This window comes from Mandrillus leucophaeus, unplaced genomic scaffold (genome assembly GCF_000951045.1).
Source record: "Mandrillus leucophaeus isolate KB7577 unplaced genomic scaffold, Mleu.le_1.0 Scaffold302, whole genome shotgun sequence".
NCBI lineage: Eukaryota > Metazoa > Chordata > Mammalia > Primates > Cercopithecidae > Mandrillus > Mandrillus leucophaeus.
The window spans coordinates 2,204,878-2,231,685 of NW_012103166.1; positions in this window are offsets into that span (position 1 = coordinate 2,204,878).

Sequence of the window (26,808 nt, forward strand, 5' to 3'; positions counted from 1 at the left end):
TTAGGTTTATCATTTTCTTTTTCTAAATTCTCAAGAAAAGACTGCATTTTTGACTTAACAGTTCTTCTCTTTTTTAATATATGTATTCAGTACTATGAATTTACTTTCAGCACTGCTTGGGTGTGTCCCCACAACCTTCGATTTGTTGTATTATTCGTTTTCTAGGACTGTCATAACAAAGTACCAAAGACTGGGTGGTTTAAACAACCAAAATTTATTTTCTCACAATTCCAGAGGGTAGAAGTCTAAGATCAAGGTCTTGCTGGGTTGGTGTTATCTGAAACCTCCCTCCTTGGCTTATAGATGGCCCGCATCAGGTTCATGTAGCTTTCTCCTTGTATGTGTGTCTGTGTCCGAAACTCATATTCCAATAAGAACATGAATCGTATTTGGATTAGGTTTCATCTTAATGGACTCATTTTAACTTAATTACCTATTTAAAGATTCTATCCTTAAATATAGTCACATTTGGAGGTACTAGGAGTTAGGATTTCAACACAGGAATTTTAGGGGTATAGAACTAATCTCCTAACAGTTGTATTTTCATTTTAATTGAATTAAATGTATTTCTTATTTCTTTTGATTATTCCTCTTAGACTCATGGATATTTTTAAAACACGTATTGTTTAGTTTAGAAGTGTTTGGATATTTTTCTCTCTTTATTCTTTATCATTTTCTAGTATAATTATATAGCAGTCAGTGAAGACACTTTGTACAGTTTTAATTCTTTTAAATTATTTGAAATTTGTCTTATGGCTTAGAGTATGGTCTCTCTCTTGGCATGTTTTCTGTGGGCATTTGGAAATAATGTGTATTCTGCTGTCATTAGATGGAGTGTCTTATCACTGCTCATTAGATTCTATTGGTTGATGTTGTTGAGTTGTTTTATGTTCTAGTTGATTTTTTTTCTGGTTGTTCTATCAGTTGTTGAGAGTGGACATGTAATTATTCGTCTATAATTGTGGACTTGTTGATTTTTTTTAGTTCTGCTAGTTTTTGCTTCACAAATTTAAAAGACCTGTAGTTTGATGCATACACACTTAGGATTGCTATGCTTTCTCGGTGGATTGACTCTTTTATCATTATATAAGTACTCTGTCTTTGGTTGGTTTCTTTGCTCTGAAGTCTATTTTAATAATATAACTACTGTTGCTTTCGTTTGATTAATATTTGCATGTATTTTTTCATCCTTTTACTTTCAATTTATTTACATCATTATACTTGAAGTGAGTTTCTTACAGAGAGTATATAGTAATGTCATGGTTTTAAATTCCTTCTTCCAATGGATTAAAACCATTCTTATGTGCACTTACATCATATAAGTTTATTGTAATTATGAGTATCTTAAAGGCTTAAGTGTACCATTTTATATTTTGCTTTGAATTTGTTCTTTTATGTCTTTATTCTGCTATCTATTGGGTTAGGAGAATTTTTTTTTTTTCAGAATTACATTTTGATTTTTTCTACAGTTTTTTTAGATGGCATATTAATCCATTTTATGCTGCTATAACAGAATGTCACAGATTGGGTAATTAATAAAAAGGAAATTTATTTGCCTCATGATTCTGGAGGCTAGGAAGTCCAAGACTTTGAGGGCACATCTGGTGAGGACCTTCCTGCTGCATCATAAAATGGTAGAAGGCATCGTATGGTGAAAGAGGACAAGAGAGGAAAGAGTATGTAACACAGAGAGAGGATGGGGGCCCAACTTTATCCTTTTATCAGACGCCTGCTCCCATGGTAACTAACCTACTCCTGCAATAACTAACCCTCTCCCTTGATAATGGTATTAATCCACTTATGAGGCAGAACTCTCATGACCTAATCACCTTTTAAAGGTCCTACCTCTCAACACTAACAATGGCAATTAAATTTCAGCATACATTTTAGAGGGGACGTTATAACAGATTTAGATAATTGTTTAGCTTATAGCTTTGTTGGTTATAGCTTTAGGTATTATACTAAAGTAACTTTTCACAATCCTCTAGTGTCCTCATTTTGGCAGTTCAAGTGAAGTACAGAACCCTTAAATCCCTTTATGTCAGTTTACCCTTCCCCACTCATAATATAACTGTCTTAAGTACTTCCTGTATGTATATTTAGAACCACATCAGAGAGTGTATGATTGTTTTTTCGACAAACATAATGTAGAAAAGTTAATGGAAGATAACCTTATTGCAGTTTCCAGTGTTTTTGCTAACCATGTTCTTTCTTCCTTGCTGACATTGCAAGGTTCTTTATTGTACTGTTTCATTTCTGTTTAGAGAAATTCATTTCACCACTTTTTTAAAGGTTGGTCTGTTGGTGACAAATTTTCTTAGTTTTTCTTCACATGAAAATGTCTTTGTTTCTTCTTTCTTCCTAAAATATATTTATTTTGCCAGTAGAGGATTCTGACTTAATAGTTCTTTCCTTTCAGCACTTGAAAAATATTGTGCCACTTATTTGTGGCCTCCATGGTTTCTCATGAGAAATACACTACCATTCTGTTTTTGTACTATAGGTCATCATTTTTTTCTAGCTGTTTTCAAGACTTTTTCTGCTGTCTTTAGTTATCAAAATTTAGCTGTAATTTACTTTGGCATAGATGTTTTTAGGTTTTTCCTGTTTGCAGTTCGCTTAGCATTTTGAAACTATAGGTTTATTTCTCTTGCCAAATTTGGGATGTTTTCAGTCTTTTTTTTTTTTTCCTACTTTTACAGCCCCACTCTTTCTCTCTCCGATTGGGACTTCAATGAAGTGAATGTCAGCTCTTTTGTTATAGCCCCACAGGTCCTTGAGACTCTGTTCATTCCTTTATCCCAGTCCATTTTCTCTTTGTTGTTCAGATTGAGTAATTTCTATTATTTCATCTCCCAGGTCACTGATTGTTTCCTATGCCCTTGCTCCCTGGCAACGCTACTGTTGAATCCATCCACTGAGTTTTGATTTCCATTATTATACTTTTCATATCTAAAATTTCTATCTGGCTTTTCTTTATATCTTCTGTATATTTATTGTGACTGTATTTCTTTGCTTGGCCTTTCTAATGTTTCTTTTGTTTGAAGCATGTTCACAATTGTTCATTGAGGCAATTTTATCATAGTTGTTTTAAAATCTTTGTCAGATAATTCTAACATTTCTGTCATTGTGGTTTTGGCATCTGTTGATTATGTCTGTAACTTGTTTTGAGACCTTCTAGTTCTTGGCATAATAAATGTGTGTACATATATATGTGTGTGTGTATATTTTTATATATATATATAAATTTTGTTTTGTAGAAATGAGGTCTCACTATGTTGCCCAGACTGGTCTTGAACTCCTGGGTTCAATCAGTCCTCTTGCCTCAGCCTCCCAAAGTGCTGGGATAACAGGTATGAACCACTGTGCTCAGCCTGATGAATGATTATTTTATTAGAACTTGAAGAATTTTATATTATGTTATGAAACTCTGGATCTCATTAAACTTTTTGTTTTAGCTGTTTTTTTTCTAATAATGGCTTGGCAAGTGATGAAGGAACCACCTCATTACTATGAAGTGGTGGTAGAAGCCCACTTTTTCCACTTGGTCTCCATTAAGTCTCTAGGGAAAGTGGGCTCCTAATTACTGTTGGGGGGCAATAGAGTGCTGACATTCGCCATGGTCTCCACTGACGCCGTGGTGTGGACTGTCTCATTACTGCTGGCTGATGGTGAACGCTTTGACTTTCCACTAGGCCTCCTCTTACACACCCAGGCAGTGAGGAAGAGGTCAGGGTAGGAAGAAGTCCAGACTCCCCATGTGATTTCCACTGACACCATGGATCAGGGGAGAGTCAGCAGTGGCCAGCAGGAATTAAAGTCTAGGCTTTCCTCTCTGCCTTTGTAGGATGGGGTCAAAGATTATTCTTATGTGTTTGGCTGGAGTAGAGAGGTTCTTGTCTAATAATTTTGTTTTGCTAGGCTGCCCCTACCCTGGTCATTTGACTAGAGCAGACTTTGGTAGGGGCTTTTTTTTTTTTTTTTTTTTTTTTTTTTTTGGTGGGGTTTTTTTTTTTTTTTCCTTTTTTTTTTCCTGCTCCTCTTGGTGTTTCTAGTTATCAGTTTCTTCAGCTCCTAGTCTGGGATACATGGAGCCAAAAGAATACCTATGTAACTCCACATGATGTCCTTCCCCAGGTCCTGAGTTCCCTGACCTTTTGTCTCTTTTCTCCATTTTTCAGATTCTTGTTTTGGGCAAGAATATTACAAATTTGACAGTGTGTTATTATCTTTACACCTTATAAGGTGGCCCATTATTTTAATTTATCCCATAACTGATGATTTTATTTTTAATTATTTGATAAAGTGGATATATGCAAGAGTTTTCCGTTGTAAATTAATTTTTCCTTTGTAATTATTAAGTATTTTGGGGGTGGCTGTATATCATGAGAAAATCGGTGTGGTGAAGTAGCTACTCTACTATATTCTTGAATTAATGTAAACTGGCTCAACCTCTGTTAGACCAATTCTACAAAACTTTTCCAAAAAATAAAATGTAAATATCTGTTGATTCAGCAATTATATTTCTAGGAATTTATTCCACAAATATACTTTCATATGTTCCATATGACACCCATACAAATATATGCATTATAACACAGTCTGCAATAGCACAGGATGGGAACAATTCAAATATCTATCAACAGGGGAGTGATCAAGAAATTAATGTTAAACCGTTACATGGAATATTACATGTGGGCACTAAAAAGAATGAAGCAATTCTGTATGTAGTAAAATGAAATAATTTTCTAGATATACAATTAAGTGGGAAAAAATTACAACAATTAAGTCATCATTTTCTGTTTACGTGTTTATCTTTATATCTCCACATGCTTCCTCATGCATTGAATATCATCAATAGGATATATTAAATATTGGAAATATTCTTTACCTCTAAGAAAATAACTGAATGGCTGAGACAGTAGTGGGGGGACACATATCTATGTTATGGTAAATGTTTTTGTCTCTGCATTTTCCCTGTTTACATATAATGTCTATTTAAATTAGTTCAATTAAAATATAAAAAGCAAAGCTCCAATTAAGGTGTCATATATTTCAATTGCATAATCTAGACATAAAGATATAAATGGATGGCTGCTAAATGTCAAATGTGGATCAGTTAGAAGGTGCATTTATCAGGAATTATCAAATAAATGCAGCAAATTACTTTAGAAAATGTATCTAAACTCAAAAATCACACCTTGCAAACAATAGAGGATTTGTGTTAAATATTTTTAGTCCTTACTGGAAATTAGCATGTTAGCATGTAGTGATAGCTCTTTCTGCAAAAAAAAAAAAAAAAAAAAAAAAAAGAGAGAGAAAGTAAAATAAAAAAACTTAATTAGCAAATAAATGTCAACATAGACAACCAAATGTGCCCCAAACCATAACTAAGTGTGAGAGTCCAAGGAAATAGATTGATTGCTCCTCTGTGCTTTCAGAACATTTAGCAGAGTACACACTTTTTATTTGATTATATTATTGTTAGTTTACACTGGAGGTAGTTTTTGTGAATTTGAACCTCTGCTTTACCACATACCAGAAGTATGAATGTATTAGTTTGTTTTCATGCTGCTGATTAAGACATACCAAAGACTAGGGAGGAAAAGAGGTTTAATTGTACTTAGAGTTCCGCATGGCTGGGGAGGTCTCAGAATCATGGGTTGAGGCAAAAGACACTTCTTAAATGATGGTGGCAAGAGAAAATGAGGAAGAAACAGAAGTGGAAACCCCTGATAAACCCATCAGATGTCGTGAGAGTTATTCACTATCACGAGAATAGCACAGGAAAGACTGGTCCCCATGATTCAATTACCTCCCTCCAGGTTCCTCCTACAACACATGGGAATTCTGGAAGATACAATTCAAGTTGAGATTTGAATGGGACACAGCCAAACCATATTATTCTGCCCCTGGCCCCTCCATTTGCTCCCCACCCATGTCCCTACATTTCAAAACCAATCATGCCTTCCCAACAGTCCCCCAAAATCTTAACTCATTTCAGTATTAACCCAAAAGTCCACAATCCAAAGGCTTATCTGAGACAAGGCAATCCCTTCCAACTATGAGCCTGTAAAAACAAAAACAAGCTGGTTACTCCCTACGTACAATGCAGGTATAATACAGTCATTTCAAATGGGAGAAATTGGCCAAAACAAAGAAGTTACAGGGCTCATGAAAGTCCAAAATCCCGCAGGGCAGTCAAATTTAAAGCTCCAGAATGATCTCCTTTGACTCCAAGTCTCACATCCAGGTCATGCTGATGCAAGAGGTGGGTTCCCATGGTCTTGGGCAGCTCCACGCCTGTGGCTTTGCAGGGTATAGCCCCCCTCCTGGCTGCTTTCACAGACTGGCGTTGAGTGTCTGCGGATTTTCCAGGTGCACGGTGCAAGCTGCCGGTGGATCTACCATTCTGGGGTCTGGAGGATAGTGCCCCTTTTCTCACAGCTCCACTAAGCAGTGCCCCAGTAGGGACTCTGTTTGGGGCTCCAACTCCACATTTCCCTTCCACACTGCCCTAGCGGAGGTTCTCCATGAGGGCCCCAACACCTCAGTTGGGGTGTGAAACACCCCAACACCAGGCGTTTCCATGCATCTTCTGAAATTTGGGTGGAGGTTCCCAAACCACTATTCTTGACTTCTGTTTACTGGCAGGCTCAATACTATGTGGAAGCTGTCAAGGCTTGGGGCTTCCACCCTCTGAAGCCACAGCCTGAGCTGTAAGTTGGCCCCTGTCTGCCATGGCTGGAGAAGCTGGGACACAGGGCATCAAATCCCTAGGCTGTGCACAGCATGGGGACCCTGGGCCTGGCCCATGAAACCACTTCTTCCTCTAGGCCTCCAGGCCTGTGATGAGAGGGGCTGCTGTGAAGGTCTCTTACGTGGCCTAGAGACATTTTCCCCATGGTGTTGGAGATTAACATTAAGCTTCTTGCTACTTATGCACGTTTCTGCAGCTGGTTTGAATTTCTCCCCAAGAAAAGGGTTTTTCTTTTGTGTCACATAGTCAGGCTGCAAATTTTCCAACTTTTATGCTCTGCATCCGTTATAAAGCTGAATGCCTTTAACAGCACTCAAGTCACCTCTTGAATGCTTTGCTGCTTAGAAATTTCTTCCACCAGATACCCTAAATTATCTCTCTCAATTTCAACGTTCTACAAATCTCTAGGGCAGGGGCAAAATGCTGCCAGTCTCTTTGGTAAAACATAATAAGAGTCACCTTTACTCCAGTTCCCAAAAAGTTCCTCATCTCCATCTGAGACCACCTCAGGCTGGACCTTATTGTCCATATCACTATCAGCGTTTTGGGCAAAACCATTCAACAAGTCTCTAGGAAGTTCCAAACATTCCCACATCTTACCTGTCTTCTGAGCCCTCCAAGTCTCTGGGAAGTTCCAAACTTTCCCACATTTTCCTGTCTTCTTCTGAGCTCTCCAAACTGTTCCAACCTCTGCCTGTTACCTAGTTCCAAAGTCGCTTCCACATCTTTTGGTATCTTTTCAGCAACACCCCACTCTACTGGTACCAATTTACTGTATTAGTTTGTTTTCATGCTGCTGATGAAGACATACCCAAGACTGAGAAGAAAAAAGGTTTAATTCCACATGACTGGGGAGGTCTCAGAATCATGGTGGGAGGCAAAAGGCACTTCTTACATAGTGACAGCAAGAGAAAATAAAGAAGCAAAAGCAGAAACCCCTGATAAACCCATCAGATCTTGTGAGACTTATTCACTATCAAAAGAATAAGATGGAAAAGACCGCCCCCGTGATTCAATTACCTCCCCCTAGGTTCCTCCCACAACACGTGGGAATTCTGGGAGATACAATTCAAGTTGAGATTTGAATGGGGACACAGTCAAACTGTATAAGAGAGCATAAAGGAGTTTCTTAACCTACTAATGCCTCAGTTTATTTATATAGTGATAATAATAGTAACTACCTCTAGGGTAGATGTATGTAATGTGGGGTAGATGTATGTAATGTGTGGTAGATATATGTAGAGTATAATTAGTATAATAATAAACTCTCAATATGTTCTCTCCTTCCCATCTTTCTTCCTTTCATTTATTCTTTGTCTTTATGTCTTTCTTTATGTATACGGCTCCCTTTTCTACATTCCTCCCTTGTTCCCTTCTTCTCTCTTTTCCTTCCTTTCCCTCTTTCTTTCCTTTTTTCATGTATTTATTTATCTTTCCTCACATTACTGAAATATATTTTGAGGTGGTCCACAATTCACACAGCATAACCATGACAGACTGATTAATTCACTGCCATCTTCCATAATAGACTTAGTGTGAGTAGAGTCACTTTGACGCAAAGCTACTCTCTATTGTCATAGGTTCCAGGACCCTGTGGTTTCCATGCTTACCTCACTTGGGTCAGTCCTCCTGAGAGACTGTGGGTCTCTGGCTGCTCTCTTACTTGCCTTCTTACTTTAGCAGCACTTAGTTCTCTGACCATTTTGAACACCAGTGGAAATCGGTCTTATTACTGGGCTGCTGTCCCAATTCCCACTTATATTTTATTGCTTCAACTTTCTGCATTTACCCAGAGCAGGTTCACTTGAAAGGGATAATTAGAGGATAAGGAGGAGCAAGTACTATGGGGAATTGTTAATCCATAACAAAAGTAAATATTTGTCTAATTTCCCCATTTATACTTCAGAAAATAATTGCTTATAGAATAATCAGTTGTACCTATCAGCACTTTAAGTAACCTTGGGCACAGTTATAACACCACTAAACTTGCCTAAGCCTTTTTTTTAATTACAAAACTAAGCCAAAATGGCATAGCTTCCTCCCTTGGTGCTAAAAACTGTAGTTTTTGGTTTCCCCTAGGACTAGCTACATAATTTACATTCACTCATATCTTGGTGTTCACTTACACAGGACCTAAACCCTTAGTTCAGAAGTTAGGTTTCTCTAAAATACTGATCTCTCTAGAAGTGTCAGTCTATGGAAATACCTAAATTGTCTGATTTCTGCAAGACTCAGAGGATGCAAAGGTGGAGAAAATGGCAAGTGAAGTGCTTAGGAGCAGAGAGAAGCTGTTTACCAGACCTCCATGGGGAGGGACGCAGGCTTGTGCCTTCTCGGACCAGAGGGCCCTGTGGCTTTGAGGATGCACACACTCATGAGTAACAAGGAAATTATAGTTTCCCAGCTCCAGTGATGCATTTGGAGGAAATTAAAGCATGAAAACGAGTGCATTTTCAGGTGGAATGTGTTCAGCTGAGCTTTTCTAAGAGAAATAAAAAAGAGATAACATTTTGTGAGTTTTTTATCTCCTTTATTTAAACTAAGTAATATGAGGCTAAAAATTAATTAGAAGTGTAAACTTAATATGAAGAAAATAATGTAATGGATTTCTAGACCAAATATTAAAAATAAATGGAATTATCTGCTATTTTTAATTTCCCCCCCAGTTCTCTTATTACAGAAAATAATAGGTTATAAATAAATGATTCCTCTAAGTATGACAAAAATTCAAGGTTTTTGAAAGCAATACCTGGTGATACTTTTAATTTCCTTCCTAAGAGTTGTTTATTATGCATGACCTTGCCATCACATGAGCAGCTTTATAATCATTCTGGCTTATTCAAATTTGTTAACTCTGTTATCTCTGTCAGGATTCTGACTAGTGTTTATTTCTAAATGATTTTATTTATTAATGTTTAGATAATGATTAACAACACTAGTAAATAATTTAGTAATATACCCTCAGTCAAACACATAAAATCACAAACAACCTTCTTACAATTAAATTGTATATTTATCTACTTATTCTTGTTTGCTATGCTTAATTCTTTGACATGCCTGTCAGAAATATGTCAAATATTTTATGTTCATCAAACCCTCTATTGGTTTAGAGAGTTTTACTTGTCTTCAATACTATACACTTTTTTTAATCTCTGAAAAGGCCACTCTTTATCTGAAAGCTGTATTCTTTCAGACCATACTTATCCCTGCCAGTATCCTGTCTGACTCACAGCTGTCACACTCTTGAAGTGCTCTGACAGGCTACCTGCTGGCTCTCTCTGAAATGGAGAACAATTCTATCACATTTAACATTTAAACAAACCAAAAACATATTTCTTTCTCTTTTATATATTAAAGGTATGCCCAGCTACACTAGCACCTGGTTTAAAGAGCATTCTATTAATACATTTAGAGATGCCCATTTAAAGATGTCATTTCTTCTCCCATCAGTCATAGCAGTGAGCAGTTGCATATAATGTGGCTGGTACAATGGAATATGCCACCAGCATATGTTTTTCTGTCACCCTATTCCAGGTAACTCACTAAATTATATGTCTAAGTAATTGCGTTAAGTGCACATGCACCACTTCTCAAACTGCCCTTTTAAAAATCCCTGCCATTACTACAGAAAATGTCTTTTACTCCCCTGCCTCCACCTTCATTTTCCTTTTTCCACATGTTTGCCAGTGACATAGCAAGGAGGCTATGCAGCATAATAAAATAAGGGATTTGGGGTTCAAAAATGATTTGGATTCTAATCCTAAATTTTCCACTTATTAGTTACATAGCCTTCAGTTTTCTCATCTGAAAATTGGGAATTATATCTATTAATATACCCTCATGTTATGGGTATATTTGGGTACATTTAGTGAGTTTACATATAGGTGAGTCTGACTGGTACACAATCATAGTGGGATTACTGTCTGGAGGCAAGGAAATCCATGCATTTTTGAAGTACATTCAGCATAAATAAAAGATCAGGTAGACCAGTCAGTGAATGACTACTTTGCCCATAAGAGTGATGATGAGAATCTTAAACAAGGTAGAGGTAACAAAGATAGAGAAGATAGGATGAATATATGGTATCCTAAGGTGACAGACTCATCTTATTCTGAAATGACTGCTAAAATTGGTTGAGCTTCTTGAAGGATTAGTAATAGCTTCCTCTATTTTACCTAACTCTAACTCTTGGTAAATTAGTCAGAGTAGAGAATAACGAGAGTTGGACTTTTTCTTTAAAAAATACATTGTTAGTTTTAGCTGAAAGTTTGATTTGCTGTAGGACACAGTAGATTATTTTTTAAAATTTGTAAGTGGATGAACAAAATGTGTGATAGAGAATTGTATATATAGCTCTGAATCTCAGAAAAGATTTCTGGGCCAGAGAGCCATGATTTGGTAATCATTACTACCTACTGGGAGTTGAAGTCACGGGAATCAATGAAACTGCAAGAAAACACAGAGTAAGAAAAGCAACGTTATAATTATTGAACTTAAGGAGTTTAAAACTTGGCGTTTTAAACACCGACACTCAAGATTTTAGAAAATAATATTGCTTATTCATTTAAATTGTTTTCTGTAATAAATAGTACTCCCAGATATTAATATGTTTAGACAGCGTTCTATCGGGTGTAATCAGATGTAGCACTTACATAGTGTTCTACTTACTGGACACCTGACTCACTATAAATATTTCCTTGTAAAATGCCATTGACTATAATAGAAACCACTGGGTGGATAACAGCTTTTCAGAAAAAAAATTAAATCAGGAAGCAGATTACCATTATAATGTTAAACTGTAAAAAAAAAAAATGCATTTTGGAGCTGAACAATATACAGCAATACCAGGAAAATTATTTAACTGAAAACTTTATGAGGGACCACTTCATGAAATGAGAATTACATATATTTTACTACACGGATAATCCAAGCAATTGTAAATAATTTATAGCAGAGAGTTGTTTTCAAGTATTAGTGTTTCTTCACTAAAATAATAACCCTTAATAAGAAAATTTAAGAGAATAGTGATTGGTTCTGTGGGGATTCCTTTCTTTCTTCTTCCATTGTTCTAAACTGTAATCAGCCTTTTCTCTGTGTGTGCTGCAATTTCCTACCATGTTGTTCTGAATACAAGGGTCTTTGCTATTCCTTGCATTCAGATTTTTATGCCTAATACTGCTGCTTGGGTTTATTTATAAGCATGAAACCTTTATCAGCTTGTTTATTAAAGAGAAGATTAGCTTCTGTTTTCCTATATGAATTCCCACAAATGAAAGCATTTGCATATTTTTTATTGTAACATTTCACTGGAATGATGATTTTGAATTTTTTGAATATAATAACAGTTACATAAGGGAAAGTCAGAAGTGAATGATAAATTAGAAAATATGAACATGTGTTTTTAATTCCTCTTCCTTAATTAATCTTTTTAAATAAATATGTGATCAGTCTCTCATCTGCTTATACCCCCAGGCATTTTAATTAATCAAATTAATATTTTATCTATCTCCAATTTTATCTAAGGCCAAGATCTCTGTTCAGGAAAGTGTAGCTCTTTCCCAAACATTTTGCAGGATTTTGGGGTCCAGGAGATGCGAGTACTTCTATCTCCCACTAATAGTGTGAATTTGGGGTATTTCTAAGGTGAAGGATTTAGAGGGCAGTGTTTATAAACTTTGTTTGGGGCAGTTTCTATATGTTAATTATAGTGCTTGACTACCCAGAACATTTTCCTTATACTTTTTTTCTGAGACAATTTTGCCAAATGTGAAGTTGGAAGGAAAGTAGCTCATAGGATCATCCTCGCTTCCATCACCAATTGCAAGTTTGGGGTGCAGGGAGTTATCAAACCATACTTGGTTTCAATAATTCATTGGAAAGACTCACAGAACTCACTGAAAGCTACTATACTCACAGTTACAGTTTATTACAGGGGAAGAATCAGATTAAAATTGGCCAAGTGATTTTACATGAAATAATGTAATGCATAGAGTCCAGAAATAGGACCTAATACTGAGCTTCCAATTATTCTCTCCCTGTGGAGTAAAGACAGAGTTACATTACTGGTATCAAAGTGTGGGAATACACAGAGAGTTTTGCCAACCGGAGAAGCTTTCCTGAGCCTTGGTGTTTAGGTCCTTATTGGGGTTCCATCATGTAAAAGGTGGTTCACTGTTATGTGTCAGACCTGTTTCTAGCCCCTTAGGAGGTCAAACTGTTTGATCAAAGTACCCAACCCACATCACATTATTAATGTGGCTTAGATCCTCTACCTTAAATTACATTGTTACTCTCTTGCTGGCCCAAGACCCTCATCAAATAGAGACACTCGATTTGGGCATAACATTCCATCCAAGGGCTTGGAGATTACCTCTCTGAAGCTGAGGGCAAAAGTTAGACTTATTTTTGGTCAAGATTACATTCTTTACTGCATACTCTTATGGGTTTTTTTGGTTAGCTCTTCCTTTCCCATGTATAGAAGAGCTAATAATTTTGTGGTTGTATTCTGGCTACTGCAGTGGAAAGTGGGACCCAAGCTGGGCCAGTCAGAGACCTCCCCGGGACTTTTCTGTTGGATGTGAAGTTATAGCTTAGGGTGTATTTTAGTCACCTTTCTGTCATGTGGAGAAAATCAATGTGCAAAGGGAGAAAATCTAAGAGAATTAGAAGGAGAAACAGAAAGCCAGAAAGCAAGGGACCAAGATAAGAAGGGAGTATTACCAGAACCCCATTTGAGGCTTTGGGCTAGTGTGAGGCCAATTCTGGATCAGTTGGGGCCACCCCTGGGATTCCCCTTAATGTATACCACTACATTTCATTGTTTGCTTCAAATATTTTGAAGTAGAATTTCTCACTTGCAACAGAAAGACTTCTGACTATAATATTGAAGTCCAAAGCGTAAATATCTGTTGTCAGTTTACACTGAATTAAAGAGCTCACTTAGCAATTGACACCCTTAGGTGAAGGGGCAAACAGGCTGTTCCTCGATACTAAATTCTAATGAGCTAATCATAGCATTAATCCTTAGGGATTATGACTCTTTTCCAAACTAAACTCGCCGCCTTTTGCATTACCTCTCAGTTAGGTCGTGCATCCTTCACAAGAGACATTACTTGTGTACTTACTCAGTTTCTTTAATAAGGTCTTAGAGAAGAGGTTACATCAATATCTCCAGAAAGACTGCATACATCTACCTTGTCATTAGTAGACAGTCCTATATCCACTTTTTTACTGAAAGGTAAGTCATAAAATAAATATGCTAAAACAGATTTGGGAAACAGAAGTGAAGCTTAAAGTAATAATATTTACTATAAAATGTGTTAAAAATTAGCAATGGTTCCGAGGTATAATCCATGCCTCTCTGCTGTTCAGTTCCTTAAAAAATAATTGTAACCTAAGTTTTAACCTTTATCTATGCATGCAGGCCAGAAACACCTGTTTTAGGGATGTAATGTTGTATGGGGTAGCCCTGACAGGACTCTTAGGAATAGCTACTTCTTTTTTTATACCCAATCTTGCACAAGGCGTATAACAAAAGTTCTTAAGGTTAATTTACACAGGCACACACACACACCTAACATGGAGCTTTGATATTTAAGAACTCAAGGTCTGGATTCAGAAATACATGGCACTGTTTGTGGATAGTAGATGATTAATATGCAGCCTTATGTTTTCCTGTTTACAAAACTAATGGAAAAAGAAGTCCAAATGTCCATTAAGAATAATGTAAGTAAACTGTAATATAGAAATACAATGAAAAAACATGCTGCACTGAACGTTTATGACTTACAGTACAGTTGTCTCCTAGTATCTGCAGGAAGTTGGTTCCAGGACCCCCGTGGATACCAAAATTCATGAATGCTCAAGACCCTGATATAAAGTGGCATATTACTTCCATATAACCTATGCATATCTTCCTTTATAACTTAAATCATCTCTAGTTTACTTATAATACCTAATACAATGCAAATGCTATGTAAATAGTTGTTATATTGTTTTAAGTTTTGTATTATAAAAATAGTGTTGTTGTATTGTTGTTACTTTTATTTTTCTGAATATTTTTGATCTGTGATTGTGATTGGTTGAATACACGTCTGCCGAAATGGAGAGCTGACTGCACATACAATGAGTGAATGATAAGATACGATATTGAATCCAAGTGACCAGACATAGTATAATGAGTATTTTATTGTTCTATTTATATGAAGTTCAAAAAACAGGCAAAATTCAACTATATTTTAGTAGTGAACAATTAGGTAGTAAAGCTATGTAATGAATACTGCAGAAATTGGATTTCATAAAATTCAGCATAGAGGTAACTCGAGGGAGGAGGGAAGGGCTTTTGTTTAATGAGGAACTTGCAGAGGGCTTTTGGAGTCCTGTTAATATTCAAGTTCTTGACTTGGGCAACAGTTAAACAAGTGTTTATTCTACAATTCACGAAATTATACTTTTATGCTTTATGCACTTTCCTATACATTTGTAATGTTCCAAATAAAAGAAGCCTAACAAGTGACTATTAGTAATGTGGTCTATGGCAAAGAAGAAGGAAGGAGAAAAGAAGTCTGCTGCTCCTGTTTGCCGTGCAAGCCCCTGCTCGGCACTTTGCCTGCAGTGTTTGACAGAGCCACTTCTGGTTCTTAAGTTCCCAATATGGTTGCTGATTGCTTTTCTTTTAGTGGCCTCCAACCTTCTGCCTATGCCCACTGGCTGCCATACTCACTAAAGGGATGTACGCTAAGTTCTGCAGTTAAAAAGGGAAACTCACCCTGTCCTTCTGGCCACATTCAGGCACTACCCTCCTTATGGTCATATAATTACTGACCCTCTCTGATGTCCACCCTACCAGTTCACCTTGGATGTGAAGCAGGTGGAATAAAACCTGTATTAGAGCAATATCAAAAAGACTAAGAAAATCCAAGAAAGAGTATTACAAGAGTGACATAATACAGATAGACTGGAGACTGTAGTCTCACTCTTGTATGTACTGAAATCTCAGAAGGGAAGAGAGATAAGAGTGGTTCTTGTAAATAAAGCAGCAAAACTGTGGGCCCATTTTGTATTCTCTTACTCTCCAAAGGAAGCATCCTTGGTTTCTGCACAAGGGCCCTGTTTTCTCTCTCTCTACCCTCCCACTAACCACTCTTTTGGCATAAAAATGAGACAGAACAGGACTCAGTTACACCCCCACTTGGCCAGCACCTTGAACACTTTCTGAAGTTTCTTTCTGTCAGATAAGCCCCAGCCTCCCCTTCTGCACCAAAGAAGGTGCACCTACCTCCCTTGGCTTGGGTGGTGGAAGGGGCAAATCTTCTCAGTTTGGGATCCTACACAGTGGTGATTTTTCTTTTCTCTACTCCACAATACTTCTGTCTACAAGGGACCAAAGGGGGAAAAAAAAAAAGATTGCTGTGGCTCTTGGAAGACATCAGCAAACTCTCCCCATTGGACCTTTCTGTTCTAAATTTTGCTAACAATTCCCCTAGCGACAAACTTCATGACTCCCACCAGAATTTGCTGGGGATAGAATTGTGCTCACTTAAAGATAATACAACTTTATTTTACACAAATTTATGATCAAGAAAATCTAAGACTATTTTGGAATGAGAGAATCTAGAGTTGAAATTTCTTCTGTAATTATCTATTGAAGAAACACCTTACAACGCCTTACTTGGTAGAGATAATGTTGATCCTTCCGGGGTTGTAAAGAGGTTGAGGTAAGACTTCCTTCCTTTCTCTAGAATAGCATTTATTATTGTAATTGGGGAGGCAAGATACAAAGAGCAAGAATGTAAATTACAACATGAAAGTTTGAAATAAACTGCTTAGAGGGTTCATAGGAGAGAGAGAGATGTCATTAATTAAAGAAAAACTGTGCAGATTTCAGAGAGGAGTTTGCATCTAATGTGGACTTGAAAAACAGGTGGTTTATTAATCAGCCGATAAGTTTTCACGTAGAAGGAACAGTGCAAATAAAGGCACAAAGGTAAGAAATATGGGGTGTAGTCCCATATGCCAGGGTACAGTGTGAATGAAAGGGAGGCTTGGGTAATACAGTGAAACTACTGGTACCAGATTGTGAAATGTGTTGTATGTTCAGCTGAAGAGCTTGGTCTTAAGGTTGAATGCAACATAGGTTCACTGAAGTTTTGGGATAAAAGACGGTGAATAATACACTAATGTATTTTTACAATACAACTTATTTCTTCTTTTATGTCTGCTTTTCTCAGATGTAGTCATTGTGATTTGTCTTTGCTATTTTATTTGACCGATCTTTCTTTCTTTCTTTCTTTCTTTCTTTCTTTCTTTCTTTCTTTCTTTCTTTCTTTCTTTCTTTCTTTCTTTCTTTGCTTTCATTCCTTTCTTTATTTCATTTTCTTTCTTCTTTCTTTTTGGAAGCAAGTATGTGTGGTCATATTCTTGTGTTACACTTGGTTAACCATCAATAGAAAACATCTAGTCCCCTTTCAGATTCCTGGCCTGGAAAAAATATCATCCAGGCTTACAGTTACATCTGTGTTGTAAAGTTAACATTAAACTGAACCTACAAGAAACTCAAAGAACTCAACAACAACAACGAAAATCACACAAATAACTCCATTAAAATGTAGGCAAATGATATAAACAGACATATTTTTCAAAAGAAGACATACAAATGGTCAACAAACATATGAGAAAAATGTTCAATATCATTAATCATCAGAGAAATGCAAATTAAAACCACAGTAAAATACCATACCATCTTATACTAGTCAGAATGTCTATTATGGCTATTACTAAACTGTCAAAAAAATAACAGATGTCGAGAAAGATGTGGAGAAAAGGAAACAATTACATACTCTTGGTGGGAAAGTAAATTAGTATAACCTCTATGGAAATCAGTATAAAGATTCTTCAAAGGACTGAAAATAGAACTACTATTGGACTCAGCAATCTTACTATTGGGTATCTACCCAAAGGAAAAGAAATTGTTACATCAAAAAGATACCTGCACTCGGCCGGTCCCGGTGGCTCAAGCCTGTAATCCCAGCATTTTGGGAGGCCGAGACGGGCCGATCACGAGGTCAGGAGATCAAGACCATCCTGGCTAACACGGTGAAACCCCATCTCTACTAAAAAGTACAAAAAACTAGCCAGGCGAGGTGGCGGGCGCCTGTAGTCCCAGCTACTCGGGAGGCTGAGGCAGGAGAATGGCGTGAACCCGGGAGGCGGAGCTTGCAGTGAGCCGAGATACGGCCACTGCACTCCAGCCCGGGCGACAGAGCGAAACTCCGTCTCAAAAAAAAAAAAAAAAAAAAGATACCTGCACTCATATGTTTATCACAGTATCATTTATAATATCAAGAATATGGAATGAACCTAAATGTTCATCTATGGATCATTGGATTAAAATGTTATATATGTATATATATCACACATATATATATAGTGTGTGTATATATATACACACATATGTGTGTGTATATATATACAATAAAATACTGCTCAACCTTAAAAAGGAATGAAATCATGTATCTTGCAGCAACATGGATGGAACTGGGGGCCATTATCTGAAGTGAAATAACTCGAAAGCAGAAAGTCAAATATCACATGTTGTAACTTATAAGTGAGAGCTAAATAATGTGTACATATGAACATAGAGTGTGGAATAAGAGACTTTAGACACTTTGAAGGGTGGGGGTGGGGTGAGAAGGAGACGAAGGATGAAAAATTACTTAATTGGTACAACACTTAGTCTGATTATATTTTGAAACTTTGTTTTTGAAATAATTTTTATGTATGTTTTCTAACATGAATGACATGTTTCCATTTGCTTGCTATTTTTATTTGTTCATTGTTCAGATGTCCTCAAAACTACCTGTATGCTATTTTGTCTTTTATATGTGCCTAGTGTTATGTATTTCACTTGACTAGCTGTTATTTTATTTGTGTGAAGTACATTTTATTTAGAAAATAAGACTTTAGGTCTGAATTATATCAATGTTAAATTTCTTTTCAGCAATATAGTAAAAATGTAATATAAGGAATTTTGATTTTTAGTGTATTTTTCTTTCTATTACATGTGAAAATAATTAATAGAAATCTTAAATGCAAAAGGCATCTCTGCTAGAGTGGAAGTCACTAGGTGATAGGCATACATTTTCACGAAAGAAAGAAGAGTTGTTTCTTTGTGTATTTTCTCTTAATGTGTTGTGATCAGGAGACTGGCTGACTCATATAGGTCTTTTGATTAGGCCTCAATGGATTGGGAATAAGATTCGACTCTGTTAGAAGTGATCATTTATTTCAACAGTGACATTCAAGTTGTTTATTGTTTTGTTTTCTCATGTGACAAAAGACAAAGAAAAACAATAACAAATATAATTGTCTAGAATCAGAATAGTTAGAACTTGGTTCATTTTAGCAGTATGAACTCAAGAGATTCACAAAGAATCTAAAATATAAGTTTATATTTGTCTTAATTATAGGTTCATTTTCTTACATTAACATATATAATAATGTGTTTGTGGAGTTTTGTGATGAGAGAAAACAGATAGAAACAAAACTAGTCACATAAAGATTTTCATTACTCTTCAAGATGATTTAACCAAATAACATTTTTTTTCTGTGTATGTAAAGAAAGATATTGATTATGGAAAATGAAATAAGAAAGCATAAGGCCACAAAAAACTGTGCCACCATACTTCTTAGAATAATAACACTATTTATGTTCATAGTTGAATTTCTATTAATTTCTAATTTTGTGGCAAAATCGCCTTCCCAACCTTAAAAGTTAGGTGAAGACTGCAGGAACAAGAATTATTATAATGAATTCTGAGGAGAGACAACCACTAAATCAATACTGCCTATAACTTTATTTTTTATTATAAACAAAATTATACTTCGACAAAAAATTGTGAGACCAATTTTTACCACTTGGAAGTCTGTACATTCTACAAGTTATTTTGAGGTGATAAAAGGATTTTGCAAATGCTGTCAAATGAAATATGCATTTCCAACTGCTACTGGGATGACCAAATGTATTCTTATATGTAAGATGTGCCTTGCAGTCATTTAACATTTTTAATTTTCTCAGACAGTACCTTAATGATGCAAATGAAAATTTTCATTGAACTTGGCTAAAAAAAATTCAGCTGCTGCCATTCCTTCAGTACAAACAGCACCAGCCATGTAGGATATCTACATATCATGTTATACAACATTAAGAGTAGCCACATACAAGCACTCTTCATGGTACAATTTTTGCCTAAAATGAATCTGAAGATTATCTAAAAAATTATGCTACACTTTTTTTCCAGAGCTTATTTTTCTATTTTCCAACCCAGAAAATTTTCATTAAAATCAGAAAATAACACATTTGTATTCATAATCTACCTTTGATAACAGTAATCAATTTTTTCTAATACAAATGTCAGTATAAATTTTAAAGATATTGAAAATTAAAGTATATAAAATGTTGAATGCCATGTATTAATCATGGTCTTTAAAAAAGATTAAAATGCAAGCAATATAAAAAAAACCAAATTCTGTGGTAAAAACTGATAAAGAAGAATCACAGTGTTATCTGAGATACTACTAAAAATCATAGGATCTCATCAATAAATGATAATGGTGGAGGATTTTAAAGGAACTAAAAATGTTTCATTTTATTTGATGAGAATACTTTCTGGATTCATATACAGAACTCCTCCAAGGTTCTAAAGACAATTTTCTCAGCAGTCATCCAACAGTACACTGTCACTAAATATTCCTTACCAAATGGTCTAGACAAAAACCAACTGTTCTTTAGAAGCAAAGTTTATCTTTTCTCAGAATGATATAATAAAAGTTTTATTAATAAATGCAACCAAATACTTCAAGCTAATCCATGCGGACAAAAATGTCCTGAATCTTAAATATAAATATTGCCCTATAAATGCTAATATCGTTGTGCTATATTTGATTAGATTTATGCTCCCTCAAATCCCCCCTCAAAAAATATGAGAAGTTCAGAACATCTTTGGGTATTTAGATTAGAAATAAAGTCTGGCAAAAATCATCCAAAGGGATTCTGAAGTGATGGCACAAAGAGTTCCAAGAACTCTTTTCCCAACAATACAATTATTTGACTAGAGAAAATTGTTTAAAAAATGCAATTACTTAAAGTTTCTTGAAATTGTCCTAAGGGAGTGCAGCAATTGAAATATTTATTCAAGAAAATTTACTAAATCTTATTAAGAAGTGTGAGAGACTGTGGATCTTGAGCCATAGCCTGCTCTTTTATCCCCCGCCCAGCTCTGATTTATGGGACTTTAAGTAAGATGCTTTACTTTGAATGGGTGCAGAGTAAAGCACCCTACATACAGAAGACAGGGCTCCCTACCTGCCAGTACCCACTAGGGCTATGGTTTCAATTTAGGAGATGCATGACAGCAGAGTTTCTTATTTGCTCTATAGAAGTTGCAGAAGTTCTATTTCTGTTTGATGTGATCAAGATAATTGAGATTCCCTTCTGTCATCCAGCTCCTACTTGTAGTGAGGAAACTCCACTCCAGATATAGCAGGCAATGAATACTAGACACATGACTGTCCCTGCCCCAGTTTAATCATAGGGGAGAGTTTCTGCAATGTAAAGGCAAGTCATGATGTCAGAGACTATCACCTTTCCCCAGTGCCCACTGGTAGAGCAGGGATGTTACTCTGGGAGAGGAAGAGAATTGTTTTTATCTTCAGCTTCTGTTCAATGGAAACAAGAATTCTGCCTGGGTGAGAGGCAGCCTATAAGGATGAAGAGCTCCACAGCTATTTAAGGGAACTGACTTCTTTAGATCAGAGCATGGAGGAATTAATGGCTGTGAGTGTTATTATAAACAATACAAATATTAATGAAGAGCAACCAAGATTATCATAGTTTTATAATACTGATTAGAACAAGTGTGATAGACCCAGGAACAAGAAGTTTAACAGAGATAACAAGAAAAACAGCCAGAAAGAGTTCTCCTGGGATTGAAGTCAATCCTCAGGATTGAGAACTCTGAGCACATGCATGAAGCTATAATTACTCAGACACAGTGAAAATAAGATGTGGGGAAGACTCGAAAGCATCCCAAGCTGCATACAGATTCACAAACAAAAGTGGGAGCTTCATGAACACAATGGGCTTAAGCAAAGATGTTCATGCTTATATACATTATAATCAAAATAGTGGAAGCCACAGACAAAAAGAAAATATTGAGAGCACCAAGAGAAAAATGACACATCATGTACAAAAGGAAAAACAACATGATTAACAGCAGATTACTCATCAGAAACAATTCAGCCAGAAAGCAGTGGAATGACATATTCAAAGTACTGAAAAGTAAACATCTATTGACCAATTACGTGTGGCAGTGAAGATGAAATCAATAGTTTTCCATATAAACAAAAGCCAATAGAATGTGTTATCACACATGCCTTAGAATACTTAAAGTTCTTCAAGCTAAAAGTAAGCAACACCAGACAGTAATTTGAATTCACATGAGTGAACAAAGTACCAATATGTTAATTATGCTGATAATTACAAAAGACTGTGGGATTGAATATTTCTGTTTTGTCTTCTTAACTAATTTAAGAAGCAGTTTATGAAACAATATGTATACAATTGTATTGCTAGGCTTACAACATATACATAAATGTATTTGACAATAATAACACAGAGGACAATGATGGAAACATAGCTGTATTGGGGTAAAGAAATGATATAAAATGATGAAATTCAAAAAAATAAGTGAAGAGAATTAAAAATGGTAAACTCGAAAGTTAATATTAATATGACAAACTCCATACATGCATGATTGCTTTCCTTTCTTCTCTAAGCTTCTTTAAAGAAATAAAATTATAATATCAATTTATCAGGGCATAGTTAATATTCTAACATATATAGAGGTAATATGCATAACATTAATAGCACACACAAAGAAGAATGAAATGGAGCTATAGAAGAGTAAAGTTTCTATATTTCACTGGAATTAAATTACTACACATCTGAAGTGTACTTTGGTGATTTAGGCAATTACTAATGTTTAAAAAATATAATTAAATATTATTTATTGAATTAAAAATTTATACTAGACAGTTTCTACTTAGTACATGGAAGGCAGTAAAGGAGGAACAGGGGAATAAAAAGGACATATGGGAAACAGAAAGAAAAATGGCAAATATAAATACATTCATATAAATAACAACAAGTGTCAATAGATTAAACAATCTAAAGGGAGAGTATGAGGTAAGAACTAATGAAATCTAGACATATGCTGTCAACAATAGATATGTTTTAGGCTCAAAGATACAAATAGTTTTAAAGTGAAATAATGGGAAAAGATAGATAATGCAAACAGTAAACATCAGAAAGTATAGTAATATCAGATATATAGATGTTAACAAAAACATTGTTACTAAAGAAAAAGGAGGACATTCAAAAATAATAAACAATCTATCAAGAAGATATAACAATTGTAATTATGTGTACATGATATGATTAGGCTTTGTGACCCCCACCCCAATCTCATTCTGAATTGTAATCCCCAGGTGGGAAGAGAGAGACCCGGTGGGAGGGATATTGATCATGGGGGTGACTCCCCCTGTGCTGTTCTCATGATAGTGAGTGACTTCTCATGAGATCTGGTAGTTTTATAATTGTTTGGTAGTTCCTTTGTTGTTCACTCTTTCTCTCTCCTGCTACCCTGTGAAGAGGTGCCTTCTGCCATGATTGTAAGTTCCCTGAGGTGTCTGCAGCCATGTGGAACTGTAAGGAACCTCTTTTCTTTATAAATTACCCAGTCTCAGGCAGTTCTTTATACCAGTGTGAGAATGGACTAATACAATATACTTAACAAGAGAGCCCCCAAATACATGAAACATAACTTAAGAGAATTAAAAGGAAAATGGAAATTCAACAATAAAAATGGGATACCTTAATACTTTACTTTCAATAATGGATAGGACAACTAGGTACAAGAATAACAAGGACATAAAATACTTGAACACAAATATAAAACAACTAGACCTAATAGACATCTGTAGAATATTCCACTCAAAAACAGCAGAATAAACATTCTTCTCAAGTACACCTAAAACATTTACAAGATAGGGAATATTTCATCTTGAATTGCAATCCCCACATGTTTGGGGAGAGACCTCGTGGGAGGTCATTAGATCATGAGGGCAGTTTCCCCATGCTGTTCTCATGATAGTGAGTGAATTCTCACAAGATCTGATAGTTTTTGTTTTTGTTTTTTGAGACAGAGTCTCATTCTGTCACCCAGGCTGGAGTACACTGGCATGATCTAGGCTCACTGCAACCTCCGTGTCCCAGGTTCAAGCAATTCTCCTGCCTCAGCCTCTTGAGTAGCTGGAACCACAGGCATAAGCCACCACACCCACCTGATTTTTGTATTTTTGGTGGAGACTGGGTTTCCCAATATTAGCTAGGCTGGTCTTTAACTCTTGAGCTCAAATGATCTGCCTGCCTCATCCTCCTGAGGTGCTGGGATTAGAGGCATGAGTCACCACATCTGGCCAGTTTTATAAGGGGCTTTTCCTCCCTTCGCTCTACATTTCTCTCTCTTGCCATCCTGTGAAGAGGTGCATTGTGCCATGACAATAAGCTGCTTGAGGCCTCCCCAGCCATGTGGAACTGTGAGTGAATTAAAACTCTTCTTTATAAATTACCCAGTTGCAGGCATTTCTTCATAGAAGCCTGAGAATGGACTAACACAATAAGGCATATGCTTGACCACAAAAATGAATAAATAAATTTAAAAAATTAAAATCATGTAGTATATATTCTCTGGTCAATATGGAATTAATGTGAAATCAATAACAAAAGGTAATTTGTAAATTCATAAACATGTGGAAATTTAGCAGCATACTACTAAATAACCAGTGGCTCAAAGGAAGATATGAAACATTAAAGTTATGCCATATACCTAACCAAGTGATCAGAAGGAAATTTATAGCTATAGACTCTTATAGTAAGAAAGAAGAGTGCTCACAAATCAATTATTTTCTATCCTTCCACATTAAGAAACTAGGGAAGAGAATGGAAAATAATGTTCAAACCAAGCAGGTAAAAGTATTAATAAATGAAAGAGAGATTAAAAACTCAATAGAAAAAACAGAGCCAAAAGTCAGTTCATTGCAAGATCAACAAAACTGACAGACTTTAGCTAGAGTAAATGAAATAGAAGAAATAAATTGCTAAAATCAGGAATTAAAGAATATTACTACAAACCTTTCAGAAATTGAAAGGTTTTAATGGACTGCTATAACCGACTGTGTGCCAAAACTTAGATGAAATAGACAAATTCCTATAAAGACACAAACTAATGAAATTGACTCAGTAAGAAATAGATGCTTTGAATAGGCTTATAATGAGTAAAGAAAATGGAATAGTACTTAAATAACTTCCTATCAAGAAAAAACACCTTCAGATAGCTTCTAAAATCGTTCTATGAGGCCAATATTCCTATATACCAAAACCAGGTAAAGACATCAGAAGAAAAGAAAATTACAATAGACTATCCTTGTAAATTGAGACACAAAAAATATTTTAAAAGGAGTAAATCAAACCCAGTTATGTATTGACATGCTTTGACTGTGTTCCCACCCAAATGTCATCTTGAATTGTAGCTCCCATAATCCCCATGTGTCATGGGAGGGAACTGGTGAGAGGCAATTGAATAATGAGGGTGTTTTTTTCCCATGTTGTTTGTGTGATAGTGAATAGCCTCATGAGATCTGATCGTTTTATAAAGAGCAGTTTGCCTGCACACACTCTCTTGCCTGCCACCATGTAAGGCATCCTTTGTTCCTCCTTCACCTTATACCATGACTGTGAGGTCTCCTCAGCCGTGTGGAACTGTAAGCCCATTAAACCTCTTTTTTTCTTTGTAAATTACCCAGTCTCAAGTATTTCTTCATAGCAGTAAGAAAATGGACTAATACATGTATAGACAGGATTATAGACGATGATTAAGTGTGATTTATCTCAGGGTTACAAAATTTGTTAACATCTGAAAATCAATCCATTAATATACCATATAACAGAAAGGACAAAACATACTGGTCACATTAATGAACACAGAAAAAGTATTTAATGAAACCCAACAGCATTTCATGATGAAAACACTCAACAAAATAGAAATACAGAAAAACTTTCTGTATCTCATATAGAACATCGATAATGAGGCCACAGCTGGAGTATTTTTAATATTTAAAAACTGTATGCTTCCTCTCTAAGATTGAGAAAAAATGAGGATATCTAGTTTTGCCATTTTTGTTTAATATTGCAAGTGATTCTAGCCAGGGCAATATGCAAGAGAAAGAATTAAAAAACACTCAGAGTGCAAAGCAAGAAATAAACTGTTTTTGCTTGCAGTTGACATAATCTTGCATATAACAAATCCTTAAACACATCCTAGAAAATATCAGAACTAATAAACACATTTGGCAAGTTTGCAAGAGAAAACATGGATATACAAAAATCAATTGTAGTTTTGTGTATGAGCAACTAACAATCTGAAAATAAAAGCAAGAAAACCTTTTTATTTAAAATAGCATAGGTTGGGCGCGGTGACTCATGCCTGTAATCCCAGCACTTTGGGAGGCCGAGACATGCGGATCACGAGGTCAGGAGATCGAGACCATCCTGGCTAATACGGTGAAACCCTGTCTCTACTAAAAAAATACAAAAAATTAGCTGGGCGTGGTGGCGGGCGCCTGTAATCCCTGCTACTCAGGAGGCTGAGGCAGGAGAATGGCGTGAACCCGGGCGGCGGAGCTTGCAGTGAGCTGAGATCGCGCCACTGCACTCCAGCCTGGGTAACAGAGCGAGACTCCGTCTCAAAAAAATAAAATAAAATAAAATAGCATAATAAAGGATGTATTTAGTAAATTTAACAAACCAGATAAAGACTTATATATTGACATCATTCTTAGCAAACTATCATAAGAACAGAAAACCAAACACCGCATGTTCTCACTCATAGGTGGGAACTGAACAATGAGATCACTTGGACTCGGGAAGGGGA